The following is a 15,732-nucleotide window of genomic DNA, read 5'->3' as shown; positions in this document are numbered from 1 at the left end:
GCACCCATCATGATAGCTTTTATGTCATAAGGCATTTTATTCAGAGTGTATATTTTCGCTTTGTATTCTACAGGCATTGGTATCTCCCTAAAAGCTGGGCAATATTTATATCCAGCAGTCTGTCATCCATGTGCTCATTTATGAATAGGCCTTTTACCCCCCTCCAAGCTGCGAGAACAATAGACACTTTAATAGTCTGAAACAAGAAGGATATTAGCTCCATGAATCTTTATTTTAAATTACATTTCTGAGTTAGAGGTGTCAGCATGGTAGAACAAGTTAAGGGAGATTGTATTCCCCAATAGGGCTATTGATGTTGGTTACAAATAAATTGCTGGTGCAGGTGATGATAGCAAAGTCCATGCCATCTTTTATTTAGTAGAGTATTTTTCTTGTTAACAGCTCCTTCTGTATGCTTTCCTTTCTTCTGTTTTACATCAATCATATTTGACACATTGCCCAATGTCATGGTGGAAAAAAAAAATGCAATATCCAGTTCATCAGCCAGATGTTTGTTCTCACGCTGGCTGAGACATCTGGATGTGTAACTAAACGTTACACTCCTTCATCCAGTTATTTCGTGTTATGTTATTGCACTGAGCCAAAGAATAAATCCCAGAATTCTTTCTTTTACTAGAAGAAAGATCATAGCATCTTGAGCCTGCAGTGCCAGGGCTCGCGTATAGCTTTTTTTTTCTCTTAATAGTTGCACAGCCTTGGGCAGAATTAGGAATCAATTGAGATAAAGTGGGTGGACGCATTATATGGATTCTTGAAGCTCATGTTGTTAACGGAATCCTAGTCCCTTTACTTAGCTATACAATGGCCTGGCAATGTGTCCTTTGGAGAAAAACTTAAAAAGAAGTAAAGATTTCAGAGCTAGACCAATAATGACAGCTGAGATATACCAGGGACTGACTATGTACCGTGAATTCTTCCAAGTGCTTTGCATGGAACTGAATTTAAACTTAAAAACAATCCTGAGGGGTGGGCACTATTCTTTTCCCCATTTTACAGAAAGCATAACTAAGGACCAGAGAGAAGAGTATGCAATTTTCTCAAAATCAGAGGATCAAGATTTGAACTCAGTTTGATTCTAGAGTCTGTATCTTTAACCTACATAGTACTCTCTATACCACCTCTTGGAGCAAATTATTTACTCACCTTCCAACATTATCAATAACCTTGTTTTTCTTCCCTCCAATCTATGAAATGGGGATAGCATGACCTGCCTTAGAAAGATCATTATGATAAATAATTGAGAGAATGCTTGTAAAGCATTTAACGGTGTTGATTGATGGTAAGTGGTAAATAAAAGGTAGTTATTTCTAGTGTGTGTGTGTGTGTGTGTGTGTGTGTGCACATGAGTGCCCTTGGTCACTCAGTTGTGTTGGACTCTTTTTAACCCTTTGGATGGTAGCCTGCCACACTCCTCTGTCCATGGGATCCTCCAGGGAAGAATACTGGAGTGGGTTGCCATTTCTTTCTCCAGGGGATCTTCCTGACCCAGGAACCCACATCTCTTGTCTCTCTTGCATTGCAGGCAAACTCTTCACTTGCTGAGCCATGGGGAAGCCCATTTTAGTGACTAGGTTATATAATGCTGCTGTACTGTGCTAAGTCACTACTGTCATGTCCAATTCTTTGTGACCCTATGGACTATAGCCTGCCAGATTACTCTGTCCATGGAATCGCCAGACAAGAATACTAGAGTGGGTTGCTACTTCCTCCTCCAGGGAAGGTGATATAATATTTATGCTCACATCAGTATCTCAATACTGACTTAATTAATTTAAAAATAAGTTCTAAAAATCTCCTCCCCTGATAACCAATGCAAAAGAAAAGCTTGTTTGTTTGTTTTTTGTTTTGTGTGTGTGTGTGTGTGTGCGTGTATTTGTTTTTTGGAAAAAGAGTTCCTCAAAGGGTAAATGTTTTTGGTCAGTTTTTAATATAGGCTTATTACTTGGAACAATTGATAGCTCTCAAGTTATTTTTTGTTTTTTGCTTCATTCCAATAGAAAAAACATGTGAATATTGAAAATTCTGTTTATTGTCTCCTTCTATTTTAGGTATAGTGGACATTTATCAGGTGCTTTTAACGGGAAGGGATGTTTTGGCCTCTCTCTACCTCTTTTTCTTCCTGTTTCCCTTCATTCCCTGTCTTCATTAACAGCTTTATATTCAGAACAATCCTATCAGACAGACTTTTTTGTTATTATTTTTTGTTTTGCTTTTGTAGTTTAAGAAGGAACGCTTTAAATAAGTTGCATCATGTCTTGTAAATAAAAACTGAGAAGCAATGTTTTAACTCATCTTAGTACTGGAGGCCCACTGTGCTATCCAACAAAAGATGAAATATTGCTGTTGTTAGTAAACATAGTGATGCAAGCTATCATTTACCCTGAATGTTCGTTGGAAGGACTGGTGCTGAAGCCACCTGATGCAAAGAGTAAGGTCAGGTGAATGGTCTTAGAAAAGACCCTGATGCTGGGAAAGGTTGAAGGTGGGAGGAGAAGGGGACGACAGAGGATGAGACGGTTGGATGGCCTCGCCGACTCAATGGGCTTGAGTTTGAGTAAACTCCAATAGTTGCTGATGGGCAGGGAGGCCTGGCATGCAGCAGTCCATGGGGTCGCAAAGAGTCGGACACAACTTAGCAAAACAACAACAGCCATTTATCAGATCCCAGCTATCGGCCAGATATGTCACTATATGCTTGTGCGCGTTTGCTAATTTAGTTACTACACGTACTTGTGATTGACGCTTGGCTATCAGCGGGCAACTCTCTTTGCTCACCATTTCATCTTACGATCTGGGGTCTTCAGTCAATTTCACTCCTTTTGCTCAGAGTGACCTTGACGTGACCGACTTGCTTCTCGGAATCCTCCATTCCTCATGTTGTGCGGAGCACAAGCTTGTAATTAGGGGGTGGATCGGGTCATCAACTCGATAAGACAATGGGCAAAGCTGACACATTTTAAAGAGACTTTTCAGGATGTGCCGGCTCCCTGATCATTTCTATAAACAGCTAAAATAGCTTTTGTCAACATTCAGCTTGAATAAATTGTAAGATTATGATGTTTTCAGACCCCAAATGAAAGTGGCCCATTCTTGTTCTTTTAGTGCCCTCATAAAAGTCAAATGTTTCGGCTCAGAAGGAAATTTGAAAGATGCAAGTAAAGCGTTAATGAGATGCACCATAAATAATAGAAGCCTCTTTCCATGAAATGACTTGTGATGAGGTTTCTTCAAGGAAATACACTATATAAAATAGAACATTTTAGAAATTTCACATCCACTGGTAAACATTGCGTTTTAAAAACACACAGTATCAGTAAGACTAAAAATGTATTAAATAAAAGGGATTAGACCATTAATATCCAGTAAGTTTTGTTTTCGCAAAACATTAGAAATGCATTGCCATAAAAAACATATTAAAAAATAGATGGATATTTTCAAACATTTTCAGTTCATAAAACCTGAGAAGTTTCTGGGTCACAGCAGAAAGAGGATTCTTTCTAATCCTTTATCCAGCCCTTTGTGTAACAATACTCCTTTCCTACACACATACACATGTGTGAACACACACACACAAACATTCCAGGCACTGCTTCTCCCCTTGTGTGCTCAGCGGAAGGCACGCAAGAGCTGGTACCATTCCTTCCTAGTTACACTATTCTTCTTATTCCGCAAACATGGCTGATAAAGAGAAAGGAAACACTTGCATTGTTAAAATACTACTGGGAAATCTCTATAATTATTATACCATATCATTTTATTTTCCTGATCAACCCAACGTGTCTTCATTTACTTGTTTAGAAATAATGTGCCAGCAAATTGTGCTGTGTCTCTAAAGAACGTGCTTCTGAGTGCCTCAGTTGTATATGATTTTGTGGTGGGTGCTGACAAGTGGGTCATGTGAAAGACACAGGTTGATACTCAGATTATGCTTCCCAAGTACAGGTCTTGCCAACATACGGATGATGGTTGTTGGTTTGCTATGATCAAACCTTCAGAGTCAGGTCAATAGGTATAGATGCATATTTTTATGGATTTTTTTTTAATGAATCCAACCTTAGAAATTTAAATCGATTATTTGCCAAAGGAGACTGACAAAGTTTTGATTAAAGGAAACTTTTAATCTAGATTGGCTGGGCTCTGGTACTGATTATGAATAAACCATCAGTAATTAACTATAAGGAATCTCTCTTCAGTGCCATATTTGTAGATAAAATGTGACTTCTCCCCGCTCCCGCCTCCGCTCCTAGACTTGTTTCTTCTTCTCTCCCTCCATCCTACTCTGCCTTCCTCTTTCTTCCCCTCCTTCATCTTTCCCTCTCTTCCTTTGCATTTCCCAATTCCATCCATTACCTTCTTTTCCACTGCAAGCCACGTTACCCTATGACTAGTTATAACTAGTTACGACCCTAGTCAGAGTAGATAGAAGGTAAACCCAGGAGGAGAGTAACGTGAAAGCTCAAAATTCTTCCTAGACTACTAGTAGCATTGATGCCCTCAACAAGCTAAGGCCTTTTCAGATTGCACAGTTGAGTTCCTTACCTTTCGCTGGTATTATCTATTGATATCAACCTACCATCTAATGATAGCAAAGATACCTGTATGCTTGCTTGGGGTTGTAGCCACCTTCTCCCCCTGGTTCCCATTCTCCTGACACTAGCAAGTGCTGCCAGACTTAACTGGGAGGCAATATAAGGCCATGAGGAGCTCTGCAGGCTCGGTGGGAGTTAAGCTATTCACCCCCAGTCCCTGTTCAGCCATGATCTGTGCAACCATGAGCAGTTACTTAAAATATCTAGACCTCTTCTGCACCATCTGTAGGATGAGGAGTAATACTGGCTTACATTTCTACCTTCCAGGCCTGCTGTGAATGTTAGATGACTTAATGCCCATAGAGACTCAGCTCCCCGGGTGGCAGGGTTTTCAGTGCTAAAACCAGGGCATTCTCAGTCAAACTGGGGCAAACGGGCGCTTGCTGTGTACCATGCACGGTGCTAAGCATTTTGTGTGGGTTACCTGATTTTATCCTAGCAGCTGCCCTCTACGACTGTCCAAGTTTTAGCCCTTAAAGTTCTGCATCCTGAAAAACCCCCGTTTCTGGGCAGAGTGGGCCAGTTGATCTCTCTGCTGCTGCTGCTAAGTCACTTCAGTCGTGTCCGACTCTGTGCAGCCCCATAGACGGCAGCCCACCAGGCTCCCCTGTCCCTGGAATTCTCCAGGCAAGAATACTGGAGTGGGGTGCCATTGCCTTCTCTGGTTGATCTCTCTAGCACTTAGTAATTAACCATTATTCTTGTTCTTATGACTATTCTTAAAGCCTTTATCATAGTTCCAAATAAAAAGTAAGCACTCCATAAATACTGGTTATTTTCTTAACTTGTATGTTTATGTTATTATGATCCTACCTATCAGTTCTCTGCTATATTGCCTTTCTATCATCCTTTATTGAGCAGACTTTTCTGTTCTGTTCATCAGATACTTAGATGATTCATCTCATATTTTTTCTACTTTTTCTCTTGACCATAGAAAGAAATTTACACAGTGGCTAAAATCTCTCACACACATCTGAGTGAAGGACAAATGTAAAGTAATAGAAATCAAAGTCTTTTCCTTTATGAATGCTTTAATTTTTTTATTGTAAATGTTACATAACACAAAGTCTCAAGGATAATAGGGGAAAATAAAACTAAATGAGCACTCTTTGTGATGTGCTTTAGTAGTATTTTTCTTCTTATTAGTTGTATACTGCCCTGTTTTTTTCTCCATAGCATAATCTAACAATGAAGAGTTAGTCTGTTAAAAGCCTAAATCAAGTGAAGTCTATCTCTTTTATTATTAAATTATTCTAACATAGAACCAGGTGACCTGATTAAAACCAGCCTTCCATTCTAAAGGAGATCAGTCCTGGGTGTTCATTGGAAGGACTGATGCTAAAGCTGAAACTCCAATACTTTGGCCACCTCATGCGAAGAGTTGACTCACTGGAAAAGACTCTGATGCTGAGAGGGATTAGGGGCAGGAGGAGAAGGGGACGAAAGAGAATGAGATGGCTGGATGGCATCACCGACTCGATGGACATGAGTTTGAGTGAACTTTGGGAGTTGGTGATGGACAGGGAGGCCTGGCGTGCTGTGATTCATGGGGTCACAAAGAGTCGGACAAGACTGAGCTACTGAACTGAACTGAAGTGAACCCTTTCAAGGAAGATGTCTCCTGAAAATTTACTTCCTCTGGCCAGTTTTTGTTTGGAGTCTGTGTGGGGGTGTGTTATTCACGCAGACATAGTGTGTTAGTTGCCTCTTTGCGACCCCATGAACTATAGCCCACCAGGCTCCTCTGTCCATGGAATTCTCCAGTCTAGAATACTGGAGTGAGTAGCCATTCCCTTTTCCAGGGGATCTTCCCAACCCAGGGATTGAACCCAGGTCTCCTGCATTGCAGGCAGATTCTTTACCATCTGAGTCACCAGGAAAGCCCTCACACAGGCATAGTCCTTCATTATGGGAACCTAGAGAGTCTGATTGTTACTGATTTTGTTTTTTTGCTGCCAGCTTGTTCTAAAGTTCTTTCTTTTCCTGGAATTCTTCTCCCGGCTCCCTAGTTCAGCCTTCAGCGTCATACCTTGATGCTGTGTGCTTCACACCTTTGAAATCGTGTTCAAGGGACTTCCTTGGTGGCCCAGGGATTAAGACTCTGTGCTTCCATCACAGGGGGTGGAGATTCCAACCTTGATCAGGGAACTAAGACCCCACATGCTAAGCAGTGTGGCTCAAAACAAAAAACAAAACCAGAAGAAATGGTATTCAAAGGGTGTTTTGTTTAAAATCCATTTACAATCTCACTTCACTTAAAAGTAATTGTAGGAGGTGAAACCATATTGATAGGAAAAACATCCATTAACATCTCTGTTTTTATTTTAGGCATAATGCAGTATCCTGTTGTTGAATTTTTAATTCAACAACAATAATCTTTACATGTTGTAGTGGTCTTTACCCCCACTTCCCCAATTCATCCAAAGCTCCTGGGGATGTGTTCACTTCAGTAAACAAATGTGTGGAAAGATATCATAAAAGGCATTCATTCATAATTGTATATGGCTGTGATACTTAGTGTAACTGATTCTGAAATAGTTGTGGACCTGAGCTTTTGGGTAAAGTCTGAAATGTGCAGAGTGAAAATTAATATCTTTGACTTTTGTAGAACCTCGTGACGGTAACATTGTCAATGTTTCTGTTAAATAATATGAAAAACTTCTCAACAAAAAAATCTTGCAATCTGTACCCCTTATTATCATCTTCCATTATGATTAACACACTTCAATTTAATTACTTAAAACAGTAACTAAAAATTATAGATATTTTTCTATTTCAAGAATATTTGTGAACTGTTGTAAAGTTCTTCTAAAATTTTTTAAGGAAAAGGTTAATTCCATTCCCTTACAAAGGAAAGCAAATGGCATTATTTTGTTCTTTTTAATGGCTGAGTAATACTCCATTGCATATATGTACCACACTTCTTTATCCATTCCTCTGTTGATGGACATTTAGGTTGCTTCCATGTCCTGGCTATCATAAATAGTGTTGCAATGAACACTGGGGTGTGGGTACATCTTTAACTTATGGTTTTCTTGGGGTATATGTCCAGTAGTAGAATTGCTGGATCATATGGTAGTACTATTTTTAGATTTTTAAGGAACATGCAAAATGTTCTCCGTAGTGATTGAACCAGTTTACACTCCCACCGATAGTGTAGGGGGTTCCCTTTTCTCCACACCCTCTGCAGCATTTGTTGTTTGTACATTTTTTGGTGATGGTCATTCTAATTGGTGTGACGTGATACCTCACATTGTGGTTTTGATTTGCATTTCTCTAATAATGAGTGATATTGAATATTTTTTCATAGATGTGCCTCTTGGCCATCTGTATGTCTTCTTTGGAGAAATTTCTGCTTAGATCTTCTATCCAATTTTGGTTGGATTAATTTTTTTTTAAATATTACATGAACTATTTGTATATTGTGGAGATCAGTCCCTTGTCAGTTGCTTCATTTGCAAATATTTTCTCCCATTCTGAGGGCTGTCTTTTTGTTTTGTTTATGACTTCCTTTACAAAACAGAAGTAGAGTCATGGAGGTATAAAACAAATGTATGGCTACGAGGGGATAAGGGGGAGGAGGATAAATCAGGAGACTGGGGCTAATATTTACATGCTAATAACTAATATAACTAATAGGAACCCAATGCGTAGTACAGGGAACTCTGCTCAGTACTCTGTAATGGCCTATATGGAGAAAAAATCTCAAAAAAAAAAAAGGAGTAGATAAGCTCAACATTCAGAAAACAAAGATCATGGCATCTGGTCCCATGACTTCATGGGAAATAGATGGGGAAACAGTAGAAACAGTGTCAGACTTTATTTTTGGGGGCTCCAAAATCACTGCGGATGCTGATTGCAGCCATGAAATTAAAAGACACTTACTCCTTGGAAGGAAAGTTATGACCAACCTAGATAGTATATTAAAAAGCAGAGACATTACTTTACCAACCAAGGTCCGTCTAGTCAAGGCTATGGTTTTTCCAGTGGTCACGTATGGATGTGAGAGTTGGACTGTGAAGAAAGCTGATTGCCGAAGAATTGATGTTTTTGAACTGTGGTGTTGGAGAAGACTCTTGAGAGTCCCTTGGACTGCAAGGAGATCCAACCAGTCCATTCTAAAGGAGATCAGTCCTGGGTGTTCATTGGAAGGACTGATGCTAAAGCTGAAACTCCAATACTTTGGCCACCTCACGCGACGAGTTGACTCACTGGAAAAGAGTCTGATGCTGGGAAGGATTGGGGGTGGGAGGAGACGGGGACGACAGAGAATGAGATGGCTGGATGGCAACACCGACTCGATGGAGGTGAGTTTGAGTGAACTCCGGGAGTTGGTGATGGACAGGGAGGCCTGGCGTGCTGTGATTCATGGGGTCGCAAAGAGTCGGTTATGACTGAGCGACTGAACTGAACTGATACATACATGTATAACTGATGCACTTTGCTGTACACCTGGAACAGGCACAAGATTGTAAATCAACTATATTCCAATACAATTTAAAAAAAAGCAAACAGACATCCACTAATGCCATTTGAATTGGGTTGGGTTTGGTCAGTCTTAGGGTGACCAATCATCCCAATTTTCCTAGGACTGTCACGATTTTAGCACGGAAAGTTCCTTGTCCCTGGTCAGCTGTCCTGGTACAACTCTTACTCCTAGGAAAAATGGGAGGATTAGTCACCCTAATTTTGGTAGTACTTATTAGCATGAAATATGGAAGCAATGGTGAAAGAGATATGTGTATCTCCTGTTGACCTGATATGAACTTTTAAAGTCACATGTCCTGTTCCACTGGTCTTTGGGAACCTGATGTGTGCACCAGTAGGCAAATGGCTCTTGAAGGGATGAGGAGGGGTATCTGTTAGAATGATATGCTCTCTCTGTCTCTTCATCAGCTCAGTTCAGTCGCTCAGTCATGTCTGACTCTTTGCGACCCCATGAACCGCAGCACGGCAGGCCTCCCTGTCCATCACCAACTCCCAGAGTCCACCCAGACCCATGTCCATCGAGACAGTGATGCCATCCAACCATCTCATCCTCTGTCGTTCCCTTCTCCTCCTGCCCTCAATCTTTCCCAGCATCAGGGTGTTTTCAAATGAGTCAGCTCTTCGCATCAAGTGGCCAAAGTATTGGAGTTTCAGCTTCAACATCAATCCTTCCAATGAACACCCAGGATTGATCTCCTTTAGGATGGACTGGTTGGATCTCCTTGCAGTCCAAGGGACTCTCAAGAGTCTTCTCCAACACCAATTCTTCGGCACTCAGCTTTCTTTATAGTCCAACTCTCACATCCATACATGACCACTGGAAAAACCATAGCCTTGACTAGACGGACCTTTGTTGACAAAGTAATGTCTCTGCTTTTTAATATGCTGTCTAGATTGTCTCTTCATAGTGGTTCTAAAACCTATTCAATCCACTGGTCTCTTCTTTGAGTCCTTGCTGTTGACTCCTAGCTGGCCCACCTCAGGACTTCTTCAAGAATGCCATGTCATCAAACCATTGAGAACTTCTAGGTTTTCAGCTCAAGAGCATTTTCCCCTAATGCTATTGAATTAAGTCCAGTTTCTTCAGCTTGATATTCCTGAGAATTGCACTTCCTTCCCTTTCAGAGGTGAAGAAAAAAGGAAATGCTAGCAGTTTCTTTCCCTAAAAAGGAATGTGTTCAAGGACACTCAGGGCTTCCCTGGTGACTCAGTGGTGAAGAGTCTGCCTCCCAGTGCAGGAGACATAGGATCGATTCTTGGAAGATCCCCCTGGAGAAGGAAATGGCAACCCACTGCAGTATTCTTGCCTGGAAAATCCCATGGACCGAGGAGCCTGGTGGGCTGCAGTCCCTAGGAACACCAAAGAGCATTTAGTGACTAAACAACAAGGACACTAGAGAGTTTCAATGAACATTTCTACCCAGTGTGTCACCACACTTGTGAATCTCATCGGTATAACTGACACACGGCGTGTGTTTAACTTGGCATTCTCTGTGTTAGGATTTCCCTGTTTAGTTCGTTTGCTGTGTTAGTGGTATTTTCTGTCTTGTCCTCTTTTCTTTGCTCCGCCTCTTTGCTCAGTTTCCATGGGAACGTTTTTCTGACACAGTAAGGGAGGCTGGGGGTTAGTGACACAGAGCCATGGGTTTTGAAGCCAGTTTGTGCCTTGGTTTGAGAGTGTTTGCTCGGGCCTCAGATATACAGGGTACCGTGTGATAGTTATTTGGGCATGAACTTCATGCAGTACATCGGCTATTCTTAAAATGTGTAAAGGCCCCCGGGAGTTGAGCCCTGGTACTTTCATCTTCTGCAAGTCAAGCCTCAGCATTTCCTTCAAATTAAAGAAAAATAATGGGAAGTGTTAGCCCTGAATGTTCAATTTGGGCTGGGAACAAAGAGCCGAAGACTGTTAGAAGAACCTATGCTAAAAGATGTGGCAGCGTCTTTTGGGAGTTTTTGGTATCAGATAAATGATGTTTATTCTGGTTTTTTTTTCTAGGATTATTTTAATGATCCCCTTGTCACAAGCCTCTCATCCTTCTCTTTTCTGAACTGTCCATCTTACCAGCATCTCCTGCCATAAATCTGTGGGAAGGCCAATCACGATCACCTTCTCCTTATTCTCACATCCTTAGGATGTGAGACTTAGGACTTAAAAGAGAAAAAGTTGTATTGCTATTTTCAAGTAGGCCAAAGGAAAAATGTCATTTTGATGCAGAAGTTAATGGGAGATGAGAGAAGGCTGCAGTCACAGTGCCTGTAATACACTAATGCATACTGAATATACCTTGATTTGTGGCCTCAAGTTAAATAGCTACAATATGTTTAGAACATAATTCTTTTCATAATCATGTTATCCTCAGTGGGAGAACATTTGTATTAGTTTCCATAATTGAAAATGCCAACTGTCTATTTTCATTTACTGGGTTATTTTTGTTTCAGGTGGCATAGGCACAACTTTTCAAATGTCTGTATCTGTTCTCTTTCATTTTAGTTGCTTTGTAAAGAGATTAACTGTTTTTCAGTTTTTCGACTCTGTGAACGTTACCTTCAGAGTCAGGGTACGGGTGACTGTTTTTGCCAGTTTTTAAGTAACTGGCTTGCAAGAGTGATTCCTTACAGAGCTATTTTGTGTGTGGTTTCCTTCTGGGTAGAGATCATGGGAAAATACATGCCTTGTATTTTAGAGTAGTCATTTGCTTGAGTGATTAGCATCATGGTATAGTGTATGATCAGCTGCCTGTTGAGGTCTAGATATATACATATAATTTGGATTTTCTTATGTTTTCTTGCTGCTGGTTACATCCCATGATTCCTGGATTTGATCAAAAGAGTTACCCTTTTATCAAAGTAAAAAAAAAATAGTCGGCCATGACTTAGTGACTGAACAATAACATTCATTCATCTGTACCCTTATCCCTGGTGGCTCAGAGGTTAAAGTGTCTGCCTCCAATGCGGGAGACCTGGGTTCGATCCCTGGGTTGGGAAGATCCCCTGGAGAAGGAAACGCTGACCCACTCCAGTATTCTTGCCTGGAGAATCCCATGGACGGAGAAGCCTGGGAGGCTACAGTCCACGGGGTCGCATAGAGTTCAACACGACTGAGTGATGAAACGGAACCCTTATCAAACAGTGTGATTGTAGCAAATTGATCTCTTTGAATCTCAGTATTCCCACCTATAAAGTGTGGACAAAACTTATATTACAAAGCAGTTATAAAGATTAAGATAATTCATGAAAAATCTGAGCCGTGGTGGTGGTTGCCCAATAAATGATAGTGATTATTACAGGTATTTACATGATGGTAGGATGTAGGAAAGAATATCATGCAAAAGCCTAGTCCTTTAAATATGAATGAGGAAGAGGAATCACCTGTATACATATGATTAAAGTTGATAACTCTAATCGATCGTACTGTGAAGATAGTTCCCTTCTGAAGGGTAATTTAATTACAGAGATATCACTTTGAAGAGGTAATATGCTAAATGAAATCATCAGTGGCCTGAAAATGTTAACAGGGTTCTGGGAAAGGAGCCATTTATTGTGTCTTCACCTCTAAGTTAAAGCATAACACATGCATGTATTTAATAAACTGTGAGAGATGGTGCTGGTTACAGGGGCATTGATAAGCTAGCTACAACCCATTTTTTTCCTTCCAGATTTCCTTTCCAACCCCCAAGCTTTGTAAGAAGCAGAATTTCAGATGCCGGTCTTGCTCGCTGTAAATGGAATGCACCCTCCCTTCCTCTGCCTCCTAGCCATAAATAAATAATTATGATAATTATAATAATAATAATAAAGGAAGCGTATCCAGTACTGTATCAAACAGGATAAATTGGAGGACACCGATTTATAACACCAAACATGAGATGTTTAACACAGCAAAATGTTAGGTGTCAACTGATGATTTTGAGAGCAATGACCAAATACAAGGGAACGATATGTGTTCACTTGGATTGTCAGTATCAAGATTCTAAGAAGCCAGGAAATGGAATACTAGGCTGAAGACAGTAGACAGTGTGACTGATTTCTCAGGCTTTACTTTCTTGTTCTGATTTAATTTTTTCAACTTCCAGTGATTTCATAGCTGCTAAGATCCTTAAGGCAAAGAGTGTATCTTTTATACTATTCTACTTTAACAGAAATTCAATTACATGAAAAAATACATTATTTTAATAGTCTGTATATTTCTGTTTGAGGTCATTCATCCCTCCTCCATCTTAACCTATTTAAAACAGTCCTGGTTGATCTCCATAACCAAATACAATTGTCATTTTTATTTGACCGCCAACCATACTAATGACTTATAAAGAAAGTATTCAGAGACTGGGGAACAATAAATATATGTAACCTGAATACTAAAATTTGGAGGAAAAAAATGATTAGACATAGACAATATGTACAAAAGTTTGCTAAATAACTGCCCCTAAACAGAAAATGAGTAATCTTTTTTTTTTAATCGTATTTTACAGTAGCCTTTTTTAGTGATGGACAGGGAGGCCTGGCGTGCTGTGATTCATGGGGTCGTGGAGAGTCGGACACGACTGAGCGACTGAACTGAACTGAACTGAAAGCAGTCTGACTCATTTAGATTGAAATATCTGTCAGAATCTATGTCCCAGTTCAATTGATCCCAACATTAAAATGTCTCTACGTATTATCCCTCATCATTCCCCTTCCAGTCTGATATCTATAATTAGTATTATGCTCCCTTGTCGGGGCAGTGGTCCAACCAAAATAACAGCCATGCACTCAGCAACTGCTCAGAATGCTTAAAAGAACTTCTTCTCATTAGCCACTGTCTTAAGTGGTATCTAAATTTCCTCCTCCTGCTTCCTTAAACAAGAGAAGAATCCAAACAGATTGGAAGAATGATGTTTGGATTCCAGCTCCTGCGTAGAATATCAGTGCTTTTCAATTGCTTTAGGGAGCTTGCGACAATGAAATTCTGATAAATCTAACACCATTTGAACTCCTCCTCGCCCGTCTTCTGATAAGAACTGTATCCTGTCTCAGCTTTATCGTGGTTGATAGTGGGCTGCGTGGCTATAGGGAAATGTTGATACGGTGAGCTAGCATCTATCATTCTGACACTTACTCTTTAGCAGATGAAGAGAGTAATGAGGGCTTGGAGTCAGCTGGAGGTGTGTGTGGCCCCAGTGGCGGGTGTCTCGGGATTTTGCTGTGGCCGCGCCTCTGTGGCAGCCATTCTTTCTTCCTCTTCTCATTTCTTCTCATTTTCCTACCACACTCTATCATTTATAGCTTCAATCCACTATATTCCTCTGAATTTCTTGCTCTTTTTTGCTGTCTGCCAAAATTCTGCCTAAAACTCAAAGCATTTTCCTTTCTGTCCTTGATTGGTTTCACTGCTTCTGATCACACCATTGGAAAATTGGTGGTAATTGGGCTTCCCAGGTGGCACCAGTGGTAAAAAACCCATCTGTCGATGCAAGAGACATAAGAGATGCTGGTTTGATCCCTGGGTCTGGAAGATACCCTGGAGGTGGGCATGGCAACCCACTCCAGTATTCTTGCTGGGAAAATCCCATGGACAGAGGAGCCTGGTGGGCTATGGTCCATGGGGTCTCAAAGAGTCAGACACAGCTGAAGCAGCTTACCATGTATGCAGTACTAGGTTCTGAGAGGGGTTAGAAGTAGAAGCCTGATGTCCACCCTGCATAAAAAATGTGACTACTTATGAATATTCCTGAAAGTTTTTTTTTCTTAATTTGATTCCAGGCATAGGCTATTTCCCATTTGCTTGGAAATTAGTTTAACTCAATCATAACTTAAGGACAAATAATTTTATGTTTTGATTTTTATAAGGGAGGATTCTAAAATACAAGGATATGAAAGCACGCAATCAATCATAGAAGTTTAGGAAATAAAATGCAACAAGTTTATATGAAACTAAATAGAGGAAAAATAATAGTCTCTTGGCAAATATGTAATGGAATTCTATTTTCAATGACATTTAAAAATGAAATATTCAGAGAAAATAAGTGCAAAGAGAGTTCTCAAAAACATATCTCTTTTATATACATTTATATTACAACTTGAATATTTGATTAGAATGAAGGTATTTTAAATTTGTTTCTCCTACCAGGACTACATGAAGTGTTAAATAGAGGTCCTTTTGCTATTGAAAATACAACTTGATTAGGTAAATCAGTTGAGTCCCTTTCCCTTCACGGTTGAATACAGGTGCCCCTAAATGCCATTCAGAATTCTCAGACCCCAGCACTCTTATAATCACGGTTCTTGGGAAGTGATTGTCTTTTTCACTGACCTTCAATATTAGACTTTTTATTTAAGTAAAGTCTAAAACAGCCTACCTCCTGTCTGTCAGATACTCTTTGGGTTTCTCTTCCTAACATGTTAGCTAAATAATTATAATATGAAAGGCAAAGATTGGAATATTGCATTGTAGTGGGTGGGGTTCAATTTACAGCTTTTTTCCTGTGATTGTGGTTGAATGGGGCGGTAGGGAACCACGAGTTCTGGAGAACAGGACACTGATTGCTTGGTGCTTTCTTTGGTGAATTTGTTTCTGGCAGTGAAACCACTGCAGATGAAGAATGAAACATAGGGAGTAAGGAAAAGTACAGCATTTCTACTTGGTCCAGCTAAT

At 40.2% G+C, this 15,732-nt stretch overlaps 1 protein-coding gene across 13 annotated transcripts in view; it reads left to right on the top strand.

The window, feature by feature from the left end:
- Positions 1-15,732, top strand: part of NRXN3 (neurexin 3) — a 1,766,916-nt gene that overhangs the window by 1,221,948 nt on the left and 529,236 nt on the right. The gene's annotated exons all lie outside the window — the stretch shown is intronic.

The sequence above is a fragment of the Moschus berezovskii genome, chromosome 9 (assembly GCF_049115385.1).
Source record: "Moschus berezovskii isolate FMDL1 chromosome 9, NW_MosBer_1.0, whole genome shotgun sequence".
Taxonomy (NCBI): Eukaryota; Metazoa; Chordata; class Mammalia; order Artiodactyla; family Moschidae; genus Moschus; species Moschus berezovskii.
The sequence above is the reverse complement of the archived record's forward strand: the minus strand, read 5'-3'. Positions and strand labels throughout refer to the sequence as shown.